Source organism: Triturus cristatus, chromosome 5_2 (genome assembly GCF_964204655.1).
Source record: "Triturus cristatus chromosome 5_2, aTriCri1.1, whole genome shotgun sequence".
Taxonomy (NCBI): domain Eukaryota; kingdom Metazoa; phylum Chordata; class Amphibia; order Caudata; family Salamandridae; genus Triturus; species Triturus cristatus.
The window spans coordinates 554,328,176-554,348,050 of NC_140588.1; the positions used below are offsets into that span (position 1 = coordinate 554,328,176).

General features: G+C 33.6%; 10 non-coding genes across 10 annotated transcripts; 7 read left to right on the forward strand and 3 right to left on the reverse strand.

Moving 5' to 3' along the window:
• The first annotated feature begins 575 nt into the window (after positions 1-575).
• Positions 576-647, forward strand: TRNAQ-UUG (transfer RNA glutamine (anticodon UUG)). Its single transcript has one exon. It is a non-coding gene; the product is annotated as a tRNA-Gln (tRNA).
• Positions 648-3,989: 3,342 nt separating this feature from the next.
• On the reverse strand, positions 3,990-4,061 carry TRNAQ-CUG (transfer RNA glutamine (anticodon CUG)). Its single transcript has one exon. It is a non-coding gene; the product is annotated as a tRNA-Gln (tRNA).
• Positions 4,062-5,609: 1,548 nt separating this feature from the next.
• On the forward strand, positions 5,610-5,681 carry TRNAQ-UUG (transfer RNA glutamine (anticodon UUG)). The gene has a single exon. It is a non-coding gene; the product is annotated as a tRNA-Gln (tRNA).
• Positions 5,682-8,126: 2,445 nt separating this feature from the next.
• TRNAQ-UUG (transfer RNA glutamine (anticodon UUG)) lies at positions 8,127-8,198 on the forward strand. Its single transcript has one exon. It is a non-coding gene; the product is annotated as a tRNA-Gln (tRNA).
• Positions 8,199-9,023: 825 nt separating this feature from the next.
• Positions 9,024-9,095, reverse strand: TRNAQ-CUG (transfer RNA glutamine (anticodon CUG)). Its single transcript has one exon. It is a non-coding gene; the product is annotated as a tRNA-Gln (tRNA).
• A 1,548-nt stretch (positions 9,096-10,643) lies between these two features.
• On the forward strand, positions 10,644-10,715 carry TRNAQ-UUG (transfer RNA glutamine (anticodon UUG)). The gene has a single exon. It is a non-coding gene; the product is annotated as a tRNA-Gln (tRNA).
• An 825-nt stretch (positions 10,716-11,540) lies between these two features.
• TRNAQ-CUG (transfer RNA glutamine (anticodon CUG)) lies at positions 11,541-11,612 on the reverse strand. Its single transcript has one exon. It is a non-coding gene; the product is annotated as a tRNA-Gln (tRNA).
• Positions 11,613-13,160: 1,548 nt separating this feature from the next.
• TRNAQ-UUG (transfer RNA glutamine (anticodon UUG)) lies at positions 13,161-13,232 on the forward strand. Its single transcript has one exon. It is a non-coding gene; the product is annotated as a tRNA-Gln (tRNA).
• Positions 13,233-15,677: 2,445 nt separating this feature from the next.
• Positions 15,678-15,749, forward strand: TRNAQ-UUG (transfer RNA glutamine (anticodon UUG)). The gene has a single exon. It is a non-coding gene; the product is annotated as a tRNA-Gln (tRNA).
• A 2,445-nt stretch (positions 15,750-18,194) lies between these two features.
• Positions 18,195-18,266, forward strand: TRNAQ-UUG (transfer RNA glutamine (anticodon UUG)). The gene has a single exon. It is a non-coding gene; the product is annotated as a tRNA-Gln (tRNA).
• Positions 18,267-19,875: the final 1,609 nt, after the last annotated feature.

A 19,875-nucleotide genomic window follows, 5' to 3' on the forward strand; every position in this document is an offset into this window, starting at 1 on the left:
ATGCTGAGAGGCAACAACTGTTCATGATTTTCACCTCCACTAATTATATTTATTTTTATAATCTATATGTTTATATGTTCCTATAAATATACAGAGACATATAGCTATATATACAGAGATACATATGTACAGGTTGATTTTTACATGTTTATAAGTAAATGTGATGTTGTTCCAAATAAAACTTTTAAGAACTGAATGGAAAAGAAAATTGTAATGTTCAGATAAGTCCCACTGAAATTTGTACTCAGATCCCTGTTTTCAGAGTCCAGAGTGCTAACCACGACACCATCCACCCTCCCGTACCAGGGTGAGCTTTCCATTTTGACAGAAGAGATTTGCCTCAGGGGGCAACTTATCTTTCATTGAAAAATATTATCTCACATAAAAACCACTGTTCAACAGAGTTATAACGTTATTTGAGTCTTTTGGGCAACATCCTTCCCCAACATAGTTCAATATGCAAAAGTTTACCAGAATAGGAAAGCAATCCAATTCAGTTTCTCTTTGACAGTACAATATTAAAAACTTTGACATTTCCACATTGCTGCAGCAGTTTGCACTTCTTCCACATGGGAGGTTCCATGGTGTAATGGTTAGCACTTTGGACTTTGAATCCAATGATCCGAGTTCAAATCTCGGTGGGACCATTTTATGACTCTTGACCAAATCATTTTCTTTCAAGTGTATTCATTAATATCACATATCTAATACCGGTAGGGTGAAAAATTAATTTATTGATTATACTCTAAAAGTTTACTAGATGTGAGCAAATAATAGAATTTTTACAATACCTGGAAACTAAATGGCTCAAAATAATGAGAGATTTTACAAACTCACTCTGGTTTCTCAAACTCATCACAGGGGCTTGATGCACGACATTACTTTTTAAAATCTTACTGTTATTGATAAGGGGAACAAGGAACTTTTTAATTGCAAAGCATTCATTAAAACAAAACTTGAGGAGTCAAACTTTGTATTACGGGGACCGAAGATGTGCAGTTTGAATAATAATCTTGAAATTCAGACGTACAAAGATTTTACACACTGATTTTCAACAGTAAATCCACAACCAATAAAGGTGAATCTTTTGAAAGACATGTCAAAGGTGTGAATCTGAAATTCACTTTCAAAGAAATTCACAATGAAATGCACTGTGTAAGTCCAGCATGTTGTCAGCTAAGAAATCAGCAAAAATGAACTATCTCATTACTGGCCATATAGATGAGAAAGGAAAATAAACTCATGTTTACAATGTGGATGTGAAAGAACAGTTTCTAGGTTCAGCTTCAATATTTATGTTTATGAATAATTGATATGTTCATATTGTCTAACAGCTATCTAGATGGATAAAGCTATGTATGCATCTATACATACTTATGCGTTCATACGCATCAGTATAAAACATTGATATTAGGTTTTTTCTAGACCAAATTCTAAAAAATGAGTTAAACAGTGAATCTCATAATTGTAGTAGGTCCCACCGAGATTTGAACTTGGATCGCTGGATTCAGAGTCAAGAGTGCTAACCATTACACCATGGAACCCTCTCACACAAGAGTGCCTTTTCCATTGAGACAAAAGAGAGCGCATCAGTGATGTCCTTCTCTTATATTGATAAAAAGATATCTCATTTGAATGGTCATAGTGGATAGAGATTTAATGTGATTTGATTCTTTTCAGCTATATTCTCTATAAAAGTGTTAAATATTCAAATGTTTATCTGAATATAAAAGTTATATCACAATGTTCATCTTTGCCTGTAGCATAATAAAACAGTCTACATTTCCAGACTACTGAAGCAATGTCTCTGTCTCCTGCATGGGTGGCTCGATAGAGCAATGGTTGGCAATTTGGACTTTGCATCCAATGATCCGATTTGAAACCTTGGAGGGACTTTTTTTATTACTCTTGAGCTTTTCCATTTCTTCATCTTTGTTCATTGATAGCTCAAATCCAACACCAGTAGGTTGAAAGAGTCAATTATTGAATGCTTTCAAAATGTCCATCAGCTTGAACAAGTTACATCAATACAAACTTTACAATACTTTGACATCAAATTTCTTCACAAAGTAGTTAGCCATTATAAAATCATATCCTGATTTTCTCAAACGCATTTCAGACGGGTGATTCACAGCATCACTTTTTTAAGCTTTCCCGCTATTGATAAGGCGAAAATAGCACATTTTGAATGAGAAGTTTTCTTCAATCAAACATAGAGGAACCCAAATGATGATCTCATTCAGCTAGTAAAAATGTTGTTTTATATTAGTATGGAAATCGTGAAAAGAAAATGTTTTTCATGCTGATTTACAACAGTTGATCTCCAATCGTAAAATATAAGCTTTTGGTCGGAGGCATCACAGGTACTGATCAAATTCTCATTTTTGAACTTTATTCACAAATCATATGATATGCTTTGTATACATCAACTGTATTGTTGGATCAATACTGAGTAAAAAGTGACTATCTCAATTTCAGGACATATAAAAGAGAAAGAAGTAGAAACTCATGTTTCAAATGCTGAGAGGCAACAACTGTTCATGATTTTCACCTCCACTAATTATATTTATTTTTATAATCTATATGTTTATATGTTCCTATAAATATACAGAGACATATAGCTATATATACAGAGATACATATGTACAGGTTGATTTTTACATGTTTATAAGTAAATGTGATGTTGTTCCAAATAAAACTTTTAAGAACTGAATGGAAAAGAAAATTGTAATGTTCAGATAAGTCCCACTGAAATTTGTACTCAGATCCCTGTTTTCAGAGTCCAGAGTGCTAACCACGACACCATCCACCCTCCCGTACCAGGGTGAGCTTTCCATTTTGACAGAAGAGATTTGCCTCAGGGGGCAACTTATCTTTCATTGAAAAATATTATCTCACATAAAAACCACTGTTCAACAGAGTTATAACGTTATTTGAGTCTTTTGGGCAACATCCTTCCCCAACATAGTTCAATATGCAAAAGTTTACCAGAATAGGAAAGCAATCCAATTCAGTTTCTCTTTGACAGTAGAATATGAAAAACTTTGACATTTCCACATTGCTGCAGCAGTTTGCACTCCTTTCACTTGGGAGGTTCCATGGTGTAATGGTTAGCACTTTGGACTTTGAATCCAATGATCCGAGTTCAAATCTCGGTGGCACCATTTTATGACTCTTGACCAAATCATTTTCTTTCAAGTGTATTCATTAATATCACATATCTAATACCGGTAGGGTGAAAAATTAATTTATTGATTATACTCTAAAAGTTTACTAGATGTGAGCAAATAATAGAATTTTTACAATACCTGGAAACTAAATGGCTCAAAATAATGAGAGATTTTACAAACTCACTCTGGTTTCTCAAACTCATCACAGGGGCCTGATGCACGACATTACTTTTTAAAATCTTACTGTTATTGATAAGGGGAACAAGGAACTTTTTAATTGCAAAGCATTCATTAAAACAAAACTTGAGGAGTCAAACTTTGTATTACGGGGACCGAAGATGTGCAGTTTGAATAATAATCTTGAAATTCAGACGTACAAAGATTTTACACACTGATTTTCAACAGTAAATCCACAACCAATAAAGGTGAATCTTTTGAAAGACATGTCAAAGGTGTGAATCTGAAATTCACTTTCAAAGAAATTCACAATGAAATGCACTGTGTAAGTCCAGCATGTTGTCAGCTAAGAAATCAGCAAAAATGAACTATCTCATTACTGGCCATATAGATGAGAAAGGAAAACAAACTCATGTTTACAATGTGGATGTGAAAGAACAGTTTCTAGGTTCAGCTTCAATATTTATGTTTATGAATAATTGATATGTTCATATTGTCTAACAGCTATCTAGATGGATAAAGCTATGTATGCATCTATACATACTTATGCGTTCATACGCATCAGTATAAAACATTGATATTAGGTTTTTTCTAGACCAAATTCTAAAAAATGAGTTAAACAGTGAATCTCATTATTGTAGTAGGTCCCACCGAGATTTGAACTCGGATCGCTGGATTCAGAGTCCAGAGTGCTAACCATTACACCATGGAACCCTCTCACACAAGAGTGCCTTTTCCATTGAGACAAAAGAGAGCGCATCAGTGATGTCCTTCTCTTATATTGATAAAAAGATATCTCATTTGAATGGTCATAGTGGATAGAGATTTAATGTGATTTGATTCTTTTCAGCTATATTCTCTATAAAAGTGTTAAATATTCAAATGTTTATCTGAATATAAAAGTTATATCACAATGTTCATCTTTGCCTGTAGCATAATAAAACAGTCTACATTTCCAGACTACTGAAGCAATGTCTCTGTCTCCTGCATGGGTGGCTCGATAGAGCAATGGTTGGCAATTTGGACTTTGCATCCAATGATCCGATTTGAAACCTTGGAGGGACTTTTTTTATTACTCTTGAGCTTTTCCATTTCTTCATCTTTGTTCATTGATAGCTCAAATCCAACACCAGTAGGTTGAAAGAGTCAATTATTGAATGCTTTCAAAATGTCCATCAGCTTGAACAAGTTACATCAATACAAACTTTACAATACTTTGACATCAAATTTCTTCACAAAGTAGTTAGCCATTATAAAATCATATCCTGATTTTCTCAAACGCATTTCAGACGGGTGATTCACAGCATCACTTTTTTAAGCTTTCCCGCTATTGATAAGGCGAAAATAGCACATTTTGAATGAGAAGTTTTCTTCAATCAAACATAGAGGAACCCAAATGATGATCTCATTCAGCTAGTAAAAATGTTGTTTTATATTAGTATGGAAATCGTGAAAAGAAAATGTTTTTCATGCTGATTTACAACAGTTGATCTCCAATCGTAAAATATAAGCTTTTGGTCGGAGGCATCACAGGTACTGATCAAATTCTCATTTTTGAACTTTATTCACAAATCATATGATATGCTTTGTATACATCAACTGTATTGTTGGATCAATACTGAGTAAAAAGTGACTATCTCAATTTCAGGACATATAAAAGAGAAAGAAGTAGAAACTCATGTTTCAAATGCTGAGAGGCAACAACTGTTCATGATTTTCACCTCCACTAATTATATATATTTTTATAATCTATATGTTTATATGTTCCTATAAATATACAGAGACATATAGCTATATATACAGAGATACATATGTACAGGTTGATTTTTACATGTTTATAAGTAAATGTGATGTTGTTCCAAATAAAACTTTTAAGAACTGAATGGAAAAGAAAATTGTAATGTTCAGATAAGTCCCACTGAAATTTGTACTCAGATCCCTGTTTTCAGAGTCCAGAGTGCTAACCACGACACCATCCACCCTCCCGTACCAGGGTGAGCTTTCCATTTTGACAGAAGAGATTTGCCTCAGGGGGCAACTTATCTTTCATTGAAAAATATTATCTCACATAAAAACCACTGTTCAACAGAGTTATAACGTTATTTGAGTCTTTTGGGCAACATCCTTCCCCAACATAGTTCAAAATGCAAAAGTTTACCAGAATAGGAAAGCAATCCAATTCAGTTTCTCTTTGACAGTACAATATTAAAAACTTTGACATTTCCACATTGCTGCAGCAGTTTGCACTTTTTCCACATGGGAGGTTCCATGGTGTAATGGTTAGCACTTTGGACTTTGAATCCAATGATCCGAGTTCAAATCTCGGTGGGACCATTTTATGACTCTTGACCAAATCATTTTCTTTCAAGTGTATTCATTAATATCACATATCTAATACCGGTAGGGTGAAAAATTAATTTATTGATTATACTCTAAAAGTTTACTAGATGTGAGCAAATAATAGAATTTTTACAATACCTGGAAACTAAATGGCTCAAAATAATGAGAGATTTTACAAACTCACTCTGGTTTCTCAAACTCATCACAGGGGCTTGATGCACGACATTACTTTTTAAAATCTTACTGTTATTGATAAGGAGAACAAGGAACTTTTTAATTGCAAAGCATTCATTAAAACAAAACTTGAGGACTCAAACTTTGTATTACGGGGACCGAAGATGTGCAGTTTGAATAATAATCTTGAAATTCAGACGTACAAAGATTTTACACACTGATTTTCAACAGTAAATCCACAACCAATAAAGTTGAATCTTTTGAAAGACATGTCAAAGGTGTGAATCTGAAATTCACTTTCAAAGAAATTCACAATGAAATGCACTGTGTAAGTCCAGCATGTTGTCAGCTAAGAAATCAGCAAAAATGAACTATCTCATTACTGGCCATATAGATGAGAAAGGAAAATAAACTCATGTTTACAATGTGGATGTGAAAGAACAGTTTCTAGGTTCAGCTTCAATATTTATGTTTATGAATAATTGATATGTTCATATTGTCTAACAGCTATCTAGATGGATAAAGCTATGTATGCATCTATACATACTTATGCGTTCATACGCATCAGTATAAAACATTGATATTAGGTTTTTTCTAGACCAAATTCTAAAAAATGAGTTAAACAGTGAATCTCATAATTGTAGTAGGTCCCACCGAGATTTGAACTCGGATCGCTGGATTCAGAGTCAAGAGTGCTAACCATTACACCATGGAACCCTCTCACACAAGAGTGCCTTTTCCATTGAGACAAAAGAGAGCGCATCAGTGATGTCCTTCTCTTATATTGATAAAAAGATATCTCATTTGAATGGTCATAGTGGATAGAGATTTAATGTGATTTGATTCTTTTCAGCTATATTCTCTATAAAAGTGTTAAATATTCAAATGTTTATCTGAATATAAAAGTTATATCACAATGTTCATCTTTGCCTGTAGCATAATAAAACAGTCTACATTTCCAGACTACTGAAGCAATGTCTCTGTCTCCTGCATGGGTGGCTCGATAGAGCAATGGTTGGCAATTTGGACTTTGCATCCAATGATCCGATTTGAAACCTTGGAGGGACTTTTTTTATTACTCTTGAGCTTTTCCATTTCTTCATCTTTGTTCATTGATAGCTCAAATCCAACACCAGTAGGTTGAAAGAGTCAATTATTGAATGCTTTCAAAATGTCCATCAGCTTGAACAAGTTACATCAATACAAACTTTACAATACTTTGACATCAAATTTCTTCACAAAGTAGTTAGCCATTATAAAATCATATCCTGATTTTCTCAAACGCATTTCAGACGGGTGATTCACAGCATCACTTTTTTAAGCTTTCCCGCTATTGATAAGGCGAAAATAGCACATTTTGAATGAGAAGTTTTCTTCAATCAAACATAGAGGAACCCAAATGATGATCTCATTCAGCTAGTAAAAATGTTGTTTTATATTAGTATGGAAATCGTGAAAAGAAAATGTTTTTCATGCTGATTTACAACAGTTGATCTCCAATCGTAAAATATAAGCTTTTGGTCGGAGGCATGACAGGTACTGATCAAATTCTCATTTTTGAACTTTATTCACAAATCATATGATATGCTTTGTATACATCAACTGTATTGTTGGATCAATAATGAGTAAAAAGTGACTATGTCAATTTCAGGACATATAAAAGAGAAAGAAGTAGAAACTCATGTTTCAAATGCTGAGAGGCAACAACTGTTCATGATTTTCACCTCCACTAATTATATTTATTTTTATAATCTATATGTTTATATGTTCCTATAAATATACAGAGACATATAGCTATATATACAGAGATACATATGTACAGGTTGATTTTTACATGTTTATAAGTAAATGTGATATTGTTCCAAATAAAACTTTTAAGAACTGAATGGAAAAGAAAATTGTAATGTTCAGATAAGTCCCACTGAAATTTGTACTCAGATCCCTGTTTTCAGAGTCCAGAGTGCTAACCACGACACCATCCACCCTCCCGTACCAGGGTGAGCTTTCCATTTTGACAGAAGAGATTTGCCTCAGGGGGCAACTTATCTTTCATTGAAAAATATTATCTCACATAAAAACCACTGTTCAACAGAGTTATAACGTTATTTGAGTCTTTTGGGCAACATCCTTCCCCAACATAGTTCAATATGCAAAAGTTTACCAGAATAGGAAAGCAATCCAATTCAGTTTCTCTTTGACAGTACAATATTAAAAACTTTGACATTTCCACATTGCTGCAGCAGTTTGCACTTCTTCCACATGGGAGGTTCCATGGTGTAATGGTTAGCACTTTGGACTTTGAATCCAATGATCCGAGTTCAAATCTCGGTGGGACCATTTTATGACTCTTGACCAAATCATTTTCTTTCAAGTGTATTCATTAATATCACATATCTAATACCGGTAGGGTGAAAAATTAATTTATTGATTATACTCTAAAAGTTTACTAGATGTGAGCAAATAATAGAATTTTTACAATACCTGGAAACTAAATGGCTCAAAATAATGAGAGATTTTACAAACTCACTCTGGTTTCTCAAACTCATCACAGGGGCTTGATGCACGACATTACTTTTTAAAATCTTACTGTTATTGATAAGGGGAACAAGGAACTTTTTAATTGCAAAGCATTCATTAAAACAAAACTTGAGGAGTCAAACTTTGTATTACGGGGACCGAAGATGTGCAGTTTGAATAATAATCTTGAAATTCAGACGTACAAAGATTTTACACACTGATTTTCAACAGTAAATCCACAACCAATAAAGGTGAATCTTTTGAAAGACATGTCAAAGGTGTGAATCTGAAATTCACTTTCAAAGAAATTCACAATGAAATGCACTGTGTAAGTCCAGCATGTTGTCAGCTAAGAAATCAGCAAAAATGAACTATCTCATTACTGGCCATATAGATGAGAAAGGAAAATAAACTCATGTTTACAATGTGGATGTGAAAGAACAGTTTCTAGGTTCAGCTTCAATATTTATGTTTATGAATAATTGATATGTTCATATTGTCTAACAGCTATCTAGATGGATAAAGCTATGTATGCATCTATACATACTTATGCGTTCATACGCATCAGTATAAAACATTGATATTAGGTTTTTTCTAGACCAAATTCTAAAAAATGAGTTAAACAGTGAATCTCATTATTGTAGTAGGTCCCACCGAGATTTGAACTCGGATCGCTGGATTCAGAGTCCAGAGTGCTAACCATTACACCATGGAACCCTCTCACACAAGAGTGCCTTTTCCATTGAGACAAAAGAGAGCGCATCAGTGATGTCCTTCTCTTATATTGATAAAAAGATATCTCATTTGAATGGTCATAGTGGATAGAGATTTAATGTGATTTGATTCTTTTCAGCTATATTCTCTATAAAAGTGTTAAATATTCAAATGTTTATCTGAATATAAAAGTTATATCACAATGTTCATCTTTGCCTGTAGCATAATAAAACAGTCTACATTTCCAGACTACTGAAGCAATGTCTCTGTCTCCTGCATGGGTGGCTCGATAGAGCAATGGTTGGCAATTTGGACTTTGCATCCAATGATCCGATTTGAAACCTTGGAAGGACTTTTTTTATTACTCTTGAGCTTTTCCATTTCTTCATCTTTGTTCATTGATAGCTCAAATCCAACACCAGTAGGTTGAAAGAGTCAATTATTGAATGCTTTCAAAATGTCCATCAGCTTGAACAAGTTACATCAATACAAACTTTACAATACTTTGACATCAAATTTCTTCACAAAGTAGTTAGCCATTATAAAATCATATCCTGATTTTCTCAAACGCATTTCAGACGGGTGATTCACAGCATCACTTTTTTAAGCTTTCCCGCTATTGATAAGGCGAAAATAGCACATTTTGAATGAGAAGTTTTCTTCAATCAAACATAGAGGAACCCAAATGATGATCTCATTCAGCTAGTAAAAATGTTGTTTTATATTAGTATGGAAATCGTGAAAAGAAAATGTTTTTCATGCTGATTTACAACAGTTGATCTCCAATCGTAAAATATAAGCTTTTGGTCGGAGGCATCACAGGTACTGATCAAATTCTCATTTTTGAACTTTATTCACAAATCATATGATATGCTTTGTATACATCAACTGTATTGTTGGATCAATACTGAGTAAAAAGTGACTATCTCAATTTCAGGACATATAAAAGAGAAAGAAGTAGAAACTCATGTTTCAAATGCTGAGAGGCAACAACTGTTCATGATTTTCACCTCCACTAATTATATTTATTTTTATAATCTATATGTTTATATGTTCCTATAAATATACAGAGACATATAGCTATATATACAGAGATACATATGTACAGGTTGATTTTTACATGTTTATAAGTAAATGTGATGTTGTTCCAAATAAAACTTTTAAGAACTGAATGGAAAAGAAAATTGTAATGTTCAGATAAGTCCCACTGAAATTTGTACTCAGATCCCTGTTTTCAGAGTCCAGAGTGCTAACCACGACACCATCCACCCTCCCGTACCAGGGTGAGCTTTCCATTTTGACAGAAGAGATTTGCCTCAGGGGGCAACTTATCTTTCATTGAAAAATATTATCTCACATAAAAACCACTGTTCAACAGAGTTATAACGTTATTTGAGTCTTTTGGGCAACATCCTTCCCCAACATAGTTCAATATGCAAAAGTTTACCAGAATAGGAAAGCAATCCAATTCAGTTTCTCTTTGACAGTACAATATTAAAAACTTTGACATTTCCACATTGCTGCAGCAGTTTGCACTTCTTCCACATGGGAGGTTCCATGGTGTAATGGTTAGCACTTTGGACTTTGAATCCAATGATCCGAGTTCAAATCTCGGTGGGACCATTTTATGACTCTTGACCAAATCATTTTCTTTCAAGTGTATTCATTAATATCACATATCTAATACCGGTAGGGTGAAAAATTAATTTATTGATTATACTCTAAAAGTTTACTAGATGTGAGCAAATAATAGAATTTTTACAATACCTGGAAACTAAATGGCTCAAAATAATGAGAGATTTTACAAACTCACTCTGGTTTCTCAAACTCATCACAGGGGCTTGATGCACGACATTACTTTTTAAAATCTTACTGTTATTGATAAGGGGAACAAGGAACTTTTTAATTGCAAAGCATTCATTAAAACAAAACTTGAGGAGTCAAACTTTGTATTACGGGGACCGAAGATGTGCAGTTTGAATAATAATCTTGAAATTCAGACGTACAAAGATTTTACACACTGATTTTCAACAGTAAATCCACAACCAATAAAGGTGAATCTTTTGAAAGACATGTCAAAGGTGTGAATCTGAAATTCACTTTCAAAGAAATTCACAATGAAATGCACTGTGTAAGTCCAGCATGTTGTCAGCTAAGAAATCAGCAAAAATGAACTATCTCATTACTGGCCATATAGATGAGAAAGGAAAATAAACTCATGTTTACAATGTGGATGTGAAAGAACAGTTTCTAGGTTCAGCTTCAATATTTATGTTTATGAATAATTGATATGTTCATATTGTCTAACAGCTATCTAGATGGATAAAGCTATGTATGCATCTATACATACTTATGCGTTCATACGCATCAGTATAAAACATTGATATTAGGTTTTTTCTAGACCAAATTCTAAAAAATGAGTTAAACAGTGAATCTCATTATTGTAGTAGGTCCCACCGAGATTTGAACTCGGATCGCTGGATTCAGAGTCCAGAGTGCTAACCATTACACCATGGAACCCTCTCACACAAGAGTGCCTTTTCCATTGAGACAAAAGAGAGCGCATCAGTGATGTCCTTCTCTTATATTGATAAAAAGATATCTCATTTGAATGGTCATAGTGGATAGAGATTTAATGTGATTTGATTCTTTTCAGCTATATTCTCTATAAAAGTGTTAAATATTCAAATGTTTTTCTGAATATAAAAGTTATATCACAATGTTCATCTTTGCCTGTAGCATAATAAAACAGTCTACATTTCCAGACTACTGAAGCAATGTCTCTGTCTCCTGCATGGGTGGCTCGATAGAGCAATGGTTGGCAATTTGGACTTTGCATCCAATGATCCGATTTGAAACCTTGGAGGGACTTTTTTTATTACTCTTGAGCTTTTCCATTTCTTCATCTTTGTTCATTGATAGCTCAAATCCAACACCAGTAGGTTGAAAGAGTCAATTATTGAATGCTTTCAAAATGTCCATCAGCTTGAACAAGTTACATCAATACAAACTTTACAATACTTTGACATCAAATTTCTTCACAAAGTAGTTAGCCATTATAAAATCATATCCTGATTTTCTCAAACGCATTTCAGACGGGTGATTCACAGCATCACTTTTTTAAGCTTTCCCGCTATTGATAAGGCGAAAATAGCACATTTTGAATGAGAAGTTTTCTTCAATCAAACATAGAGGAACCCAAATGATGATCTCATTCAGCTAGTAAAAATGTTGTTTTATATTAGTATGGAAATCGTGAAAAGAAAATGTTTTTCATGCTGATTTACAACAGTTGATCTCCAATCGTAAAATATAAGCTTTTGGTCGGAGGCATCACAGGTACTGATCAAATTCTCATTTTTGAACTTTATTCACAAATCATATGATATGCTTTGTATACATCAACTGTATTGTTGGATCAATACTGAGTAAAAAGTGACTATCTCAATTTCAGGACATATAAAAGAGAAAGAAGTAGAAACTCATGTTTCAAATGCTGAGAGGCAACAACTGTTCATGATTTTCACCTCCACTAATTATATTTATTTTTATAATCTATATGTTTATATGTTCCTATAAATATACAGAGACATATAGCTATATATACAGAGATACATATGTACAGGTTGATTTTTACATGTTTATAAGTAAATGTGATGTTGTTCCAAATAAAACTTTTAAGAACTGAATGGAAAAGAAAATTGTAATGTTCAGATAAGTCCCACTGAAATTTGTACTCAGATCCCTGTTTTCAGAGTCCAGAGTGCTAACCACGACACCATCCACCCTCCCGTACCAGGGTGAGCTTTCCATTTTGACAGAAGAGATTTGCCTCAGGGGGCAACTTATCTTTCATTGAAAAATATTATCTCACATAAAAACCACTGTTCAACAGAGTTATAACGTTATTTGAGTCTTTTGGGCAACATCCTTCCCCAACATAGTTCAATATGCAAAAGTTTACCAGAATAGGAAAGCAATCCAATTCAGTTTCTCTTTGACAGTAGAATATTAAAAACTTTGACATTTCCACATTGCTGCAGCAGTTTGCACTCCTTTCACATGGGAGGTTCCATGGTGTAATGGTTAGCACTTTGGACTTTGAATCCAATGATCCGAGTTCAAATCTCGGTGGGACCATTTTATGACTCTTGACCAAATCATTTTCTTTCAAGTGTATTCATTAATATCACATATCTAATACCGGTAGGGTGAAAAATTAATTTATTGATTATACTCTAAAAGTTTACTAGATGTGAGCAAATAATAGAATTTTTACAATACCTGGAAACTAAATGGCTCAAAATAATGAGAGATTTTACAAACTCACTCTGGTTTCTCAAACTCATCACAGGGGCCTGATGCACGACATTACTTTTTAAAATCTTACTGTTATTGATAAGGGGAACAAGGAACTTTTTAATTGCAAAGCATTCATTAAAACAAAACTTGAGTAGTCAAACTTTGTATTACGGGGACCGAAGATGTGCAGTTTGAATAATAATCTTGAAATTCAGACGTACAAAGATTTTACACACTGATTTTCAACAGTAAATCCACAACCAATAAAGTTGAATCTTTTGAAAGACATGTCAAAGGTGTGAATCTGAAATTCACTTTCAAAGAAATTCACAATGAAATGCACTGTGTAAGTCCAGCATGTTGTCAGCTAAGAAATCAGCAAAAATGAACTATCTCATTACTGGCCATATAGATGAGAAAGGAAAATAAACTCATGTTTACAATGTGGATGTGAAAGAACAGTTTCTAGGTTCAGCTTCAATATTTATGTTTATGAATAATTGATATGTTCATATTGTCTAACAGCTATCTAGATGGATAAAGCTATGTATGCATCTATACATACTTATGCGTTCATACGCATCAGTATAAAACATTGATATTAGGTTTTTTCTAGACCAAATTCTAAAAAATGAGTTAAACAGTGAATCTCATAATTGTAGTAGGTCCCACCGAGATTTGAACTCGGATCGCTGGATTCAGAGTCAAGAGTGCTAACCATTACACCATGGAACCCTCTCACACAAGAGTGCCTTTTCCATTGAGACAAAAGAGAGCGCATCAGTGATGTCCTTCTCTTATATTGATAAAAAGATATCTCATTTGAATGGTCATAGTGGATAGAGATTTAATGTGATTTGATTCTTTTCAGCTATATTCTCTATAAAAGTGTTAAATATTCAAATGTTTATCTGAATATAAAAGTTATATCACAATGTTCATCTTTGCCTGTAGCATAATAAAACAGTCTACATTTCCAGACTTCTGAAGCAATGTCTCTGTCTCCTGCATGGGTGGCTCGATAGAGCAATGGTTGGCAATTTGGACTTTGCATCCAATGATCCGATTTGAAACCTTGGAGGGACTTTTTTTATTACTCTTGAGCTTTTCCATTTCTTCATCTTTGTTCATTGATAGCTCAAATCCAACACCAGTAGGTTGAAAGAGTCAATTATTGAATGCTTTCAAAATGTCCATCAGCTTGAACAAGTTACATCAATACAAACTTTACAATACTTTGACATCAAATTTCTTCACAAAGTAGTTAGCCATTATAAAATCATATCCTGATTTTCTCAAACGCATTTCAGACCGGTGATTCACAGCATCACTTTTTTAAGCTTTCCCGCTATTGATAAGGCGAAAATAGCACATTTTGAATGAGAAGTTTTCTTCAATCAAACATAGAGGAACCCAAATGATGATCTCATTCAGCTAGTAAAAATGTTGTTTTATATTAGTATGGAAATCGTGAAAAGAAAATGTTTTTCATGCTGATTTACAACAGTTGATCTCCAATCGTAAAATATAAGCTTTTGGTCGGAGGCATCACAGGTACTGATCAAATTCTCATTTTTGAACTTTATTCACAAATCATATGATATGCTTTGTATACATCAACTGTATTGTTGGATCAATACTGAGTAAAAAGTGACTATCTCAATTTCAGGACATATAAAAGAGAAAGAAGTAGAAACTCATGTTTCAAATGCTGAGAGGCAACAACTGTTCATGATTTTCACCTCCACTAATTATATTTATTTTTATAATCTATATGTTTATATGTTCCTATAAATATACAGAGACATATAGCTATATATACAGAGATACATATGTACAGGTTGATTTTTACATGTTTATAAGTAAATGTGATGTTGTTCCAAATAAAACTTTTAAGAACTGAATGGAAAAGAAAATTGTAATGTTCAGATAAGTCCCACTGAAATTTGTACTCAGATCCCTGTTTTCAGAGTCCAGAGTGCTAACCACGACACCATCCACCCTCCCGTACCAGGGTGAGCTTTCCATTTTGACAGAAGAGATTTGCCTCAGGGGGCAACTTATCTTTCATTGAAAAATATTATCTCACATAAAAACCACAGTTCAACAGAGTTATAACGTTATTTGAGTCTTTTGGGCAACATCCTTCCCCAACATAGTTCAATATGCAAAAGTTTACCAGAATAGGAAAGCAATCCAATTCAGTTTCTCTTTGACAGTAGAATATTAAAAACTTTGACATTTCCACATTGCTGCAGCAGTTTGCACTCCTTTCACATGGGAGGTTCCATGGTGTAATGGTTAGCACTTTGGACTTTGAATCCAATGATCCGAGTTCAAATCTCGGTGGGACCATTTTATGACTCTTGACCAAATCATTTTCTTTCAAGTGTATTCATTAATATCACATATCTAATACCGGTAGGGTGAAAAATTAATTTATTGATTATACTCTAAAAGTTTACTAGATGTGAGCAAATAATAGAATTTTTACAATACCTGGAAACTAAATGGCTCAAAATAATGAGAGATTTTACAAACTCACTCTGGTTTCTCAAACTCATCACAGGGGCCTGATGCACGACATTACTTTTTAAAATCTTACTGTTATTGATAAGGGGAACAAGGAACTTTTTAATTGCAAAGCATTCATTAAAACAAAACTTGAGTAGTCAAACTTTGTATTACGGGGACCGAAGATGTGCAGTTTGAATAATAATCTTGAAATTCAGACGTACAAAGATTTTACACACTGATTTTCAACAGTAAATCCACAACCAATAAAGTTGAATCTTTTGAAAGACATGTCAAAGGTGTGAATCTGAAATTCACTTTCAAAGAAATTCACAATGAAATGCACTGTGTAAGTCCAGCATGTTGTCAGCTAAGAAATCAGCAAAAATGAACTATCTCATTACTGGCCATATAGATGAGAAAGGAAAATAAACTCATGTTTACAATGTGGATGTGAAAGAACAGTTTCTAGGTTCAGCTTCAATATTTATGTTTATGAATAATTGATATGTTCATATTGTCTAACAGCTATCTAGATGGATAAAGCTATGTATGCATCTATACATACTTATGCGTTCATACGCATCAGTATAAAACATTGATATTAGGTTTTTTCTAGACCAAATTCTAAAAAATGAGTTAAACAGTGAATCTCATAATTGTAGTAGGTCCCACCGAGATTTGAACTCGGATCGCTGGATTCAGAGTCAAGAGTGCTAACCATTACACCATGGAACCCTCTCACACAAGAGTGCCTTTTCCATTGAGACAAAAGAGAGCGCATCAGTGATGTCCTTCTCTTATATTGATAAAAAGATATCTCATTTGAATGGTCATAGTGGATAGAGATTTAATGTGATTTGATTCTTTTCAGCTATATTCTCTATAAAAGTGTTAAATATTCAAATGTTTATCTGAATATAAAAGTTATATCACAATGTTCATCTTTGCCTGTAGCATAATAAAACAGTCTACATTTCCAGACTACTGAAGCAATGTCTCTGTCTCCTGCATGGGTGGCTCGATAGAGCAATGGTTGGCAATTTGGACTTTGCATCCAATGATCCGATTTGAAACCTTGGAGGGACTTTTTTTATTACTCTTGAGCTTTTCCATTTCTTCATCTTTGTTCATTGATAGCTCAAATCCAACACCAGTAGGTTGAAAGAGTCAATTATTGAATGCTTTCAAAATGTCCATCAGCTTGAACAAGTTACATCAATACAAACTTTACAATACTTTGACATCAAATTTCTTCACAAAGTAGTTAGCCATTATAAAATCATATCCTGATTTTCTCAAACGCATTTCAGACGGGTGATTCACAGCATCACTTTTTTAAGCTTTCCCGCTATTGATAAGGCGAAAATAGCACATTTTGAATGAGAAGTTTTCTTCAATCAAACATAGAGGAACCCAAATGATGATCTCATTCAGCTAGTAAAAATGTTGTTTTATATTAGTATGGAAATCGTGAAAAGAAAATGTTTTTCATGCTGATTTACAACAGTTGATCTCCAATCGTAAAATATAAGCTTTTGGTCGGAGGCATCACAGGTACTGATCAAATTCTCATTTTTGAACTTTATTCACAAATCATATGATATGCTTTGTATACATCAACTGTATTGTTGGATCAATACTGAGTAAAAAGTGACTATCTCAATTTCAGGACATATAAAAGAGAAAGAAGTAGAAACTCATGTTTCAAATGCTGAGAGGCAACAACTGTTCATGATTTTCACCTCCACTAATTATATTTATTTTTATAATCTATATGTTTATATGTTCCTATAAATATACAGAGACATATAGCTATATATACAGAGATACATATGTACAGGTTGATTTTTACATGTTTATAAGTAAATGTGATGTTGTTCCAAATAAAACTTTTAAGAACTGAATGGAAAAGAAAATTGTAATGTTCAGATAAGTCCCACTGAAATTTGTACTCAGATCCCTGTTTTCAGAGTCCAGAGTGCTAACCACGACACCATCCACCCTCCCGTACCAGGGTGAGCTTTCCATTTTGACAGAAGAGATTTGCCTCAGGGGGCAACTTATCTTTCATTGAAAAATATTATCTCACATAAAAACCACAGTTCAACAGAGTTATAACGTTATTTGAGTCTTTTGGGCAACATCCTTCCCCAACATAGTTCAATATGCAAAAGTTTACCAGAATAGGAAAGCAATCCAATTCAGTTTCTCTTTGACAGTAGAATATTAAAAACTTTGACATTTCCACATTGCTGCAGCAGTTTGCACTCCTTTCACATGGGAGGTTCCATGGTGTAATGGTTAGCACTTTGGACTTTGAATCCAATGATCCGAGTTCAAATCTCGGTGGGACCATTTTATGACTCTTGACCAAATCATTTTCTTTCAAGTGTATTCATTAATATCACATATCTAATACCGGTAGGGTGAAAAATTAATTTATTGATTATACTCTAAAAGTTTACTAGATGTGAGCAAATAATAGAATTTTTACAATACCTGGAAACTAAATGGCTCAAAATAATGAGAGATTTTACAAACTCACTCTGGTTTCTCAAACTCATCACAGGGGCCTGATGCACGACATTACTTTTTAAAATCTTACTGTTATTGATAAGGGGAACAAGGAACTTTTTAATTGCAAAGCATTCATTAAAACAAAACTTGAGTAGTCAAACTTTGTATTACGGGGACCGAAGATGTGCAGTTTGAATAATAATCTTGAAATTCAGACGTACAAAGATTTTACACACTGATTTTCAACAGTAAATCCACAACCAATAAAGTTGAATCTTTTGAAAGACATGTCAAAGGTGTGAATCTGAAATTCACTTTCAAAGAAATTCACAATGAAATGCACTGTGTAAGTCCAGCATGTTGTCAGCTAAGAAATCAGCAAAAATGAACTATCTCATTACTGGCCATATAGATGAGAAAGGAAAATAAACTCATGTTTACAATGTGGATGTGAAAGAACAGTTTCTAGGTTCAGCTTCAATATTTATGTTTATGAATAATTGATATGTTCATATTGTCTAACAGCTATCTAGATGGATAAAGCTATGTATGCATCTATACATACTTATGCGTTCATACGCATCAGTATAAAACATTGATATTAGGTTTTTTCTAGACCAAATTCTAAAAAATGAGTTAAACAGTGAATCTCATAATTGTAGTAGGTCCCACCGAGATTTGAACTCGGATCGCTGGATTCAGAGTCAAGAGTGCTAACCATTACACCATGGAACCCTCTCACACAAGAGTGCCTTTTCCATTGAGACAAAAGAGAGCGCATCAGTGATGTCCTTCTCTTATATTGATAAAAAGATATCTCATTTGAATGGTCATAGTGGATAGAGATTTAATGTGATTTGATTCTTTTCAGCTATATTCTCTATAAAAGTGTTAAATATTCAAATGTTTATCTGAATATAAAAGTTATATCACAATGTTCATCTTTGCCTGTAGCATAATAAAACAGTCTACATTTCCAGACTACTGAAGCAATGTCTCTGTCTCCTGCATGGGTGGCTCGATAGAGCAATGGTTGGCAATTTGGACTTTGCATCCAATGATCCGATTTGAAACCTTGGAGGGACTTTTTTTATTACTCTTGAGCTTTTCCATTTCTTCATCTTTGTTCATTGATAGCTCAAATCCAACACCAGTAGGTTGAAAGAGTCAATTATTGAATGCTTTCAAAATGTCCATCAGCTTGAACAAGTTACATCAATACAAACTTTACAATACTTTGACATCAAATTTCTTCACAAAGTAGTTAGCCATTATAAAATCATATCCTGATTTTCTCAAACGCATTTCAGACGGGTGATTCACAGCATCACTTTTTTAAGCTTTCCCGCTATTGATAAGGCGAAAATAGCACATTTTGAATGAGAAGTTTTCTTCAATCAAACATAGAGGAACCCAAATGATGATCTCATTCAGCTAGTAAAAATGT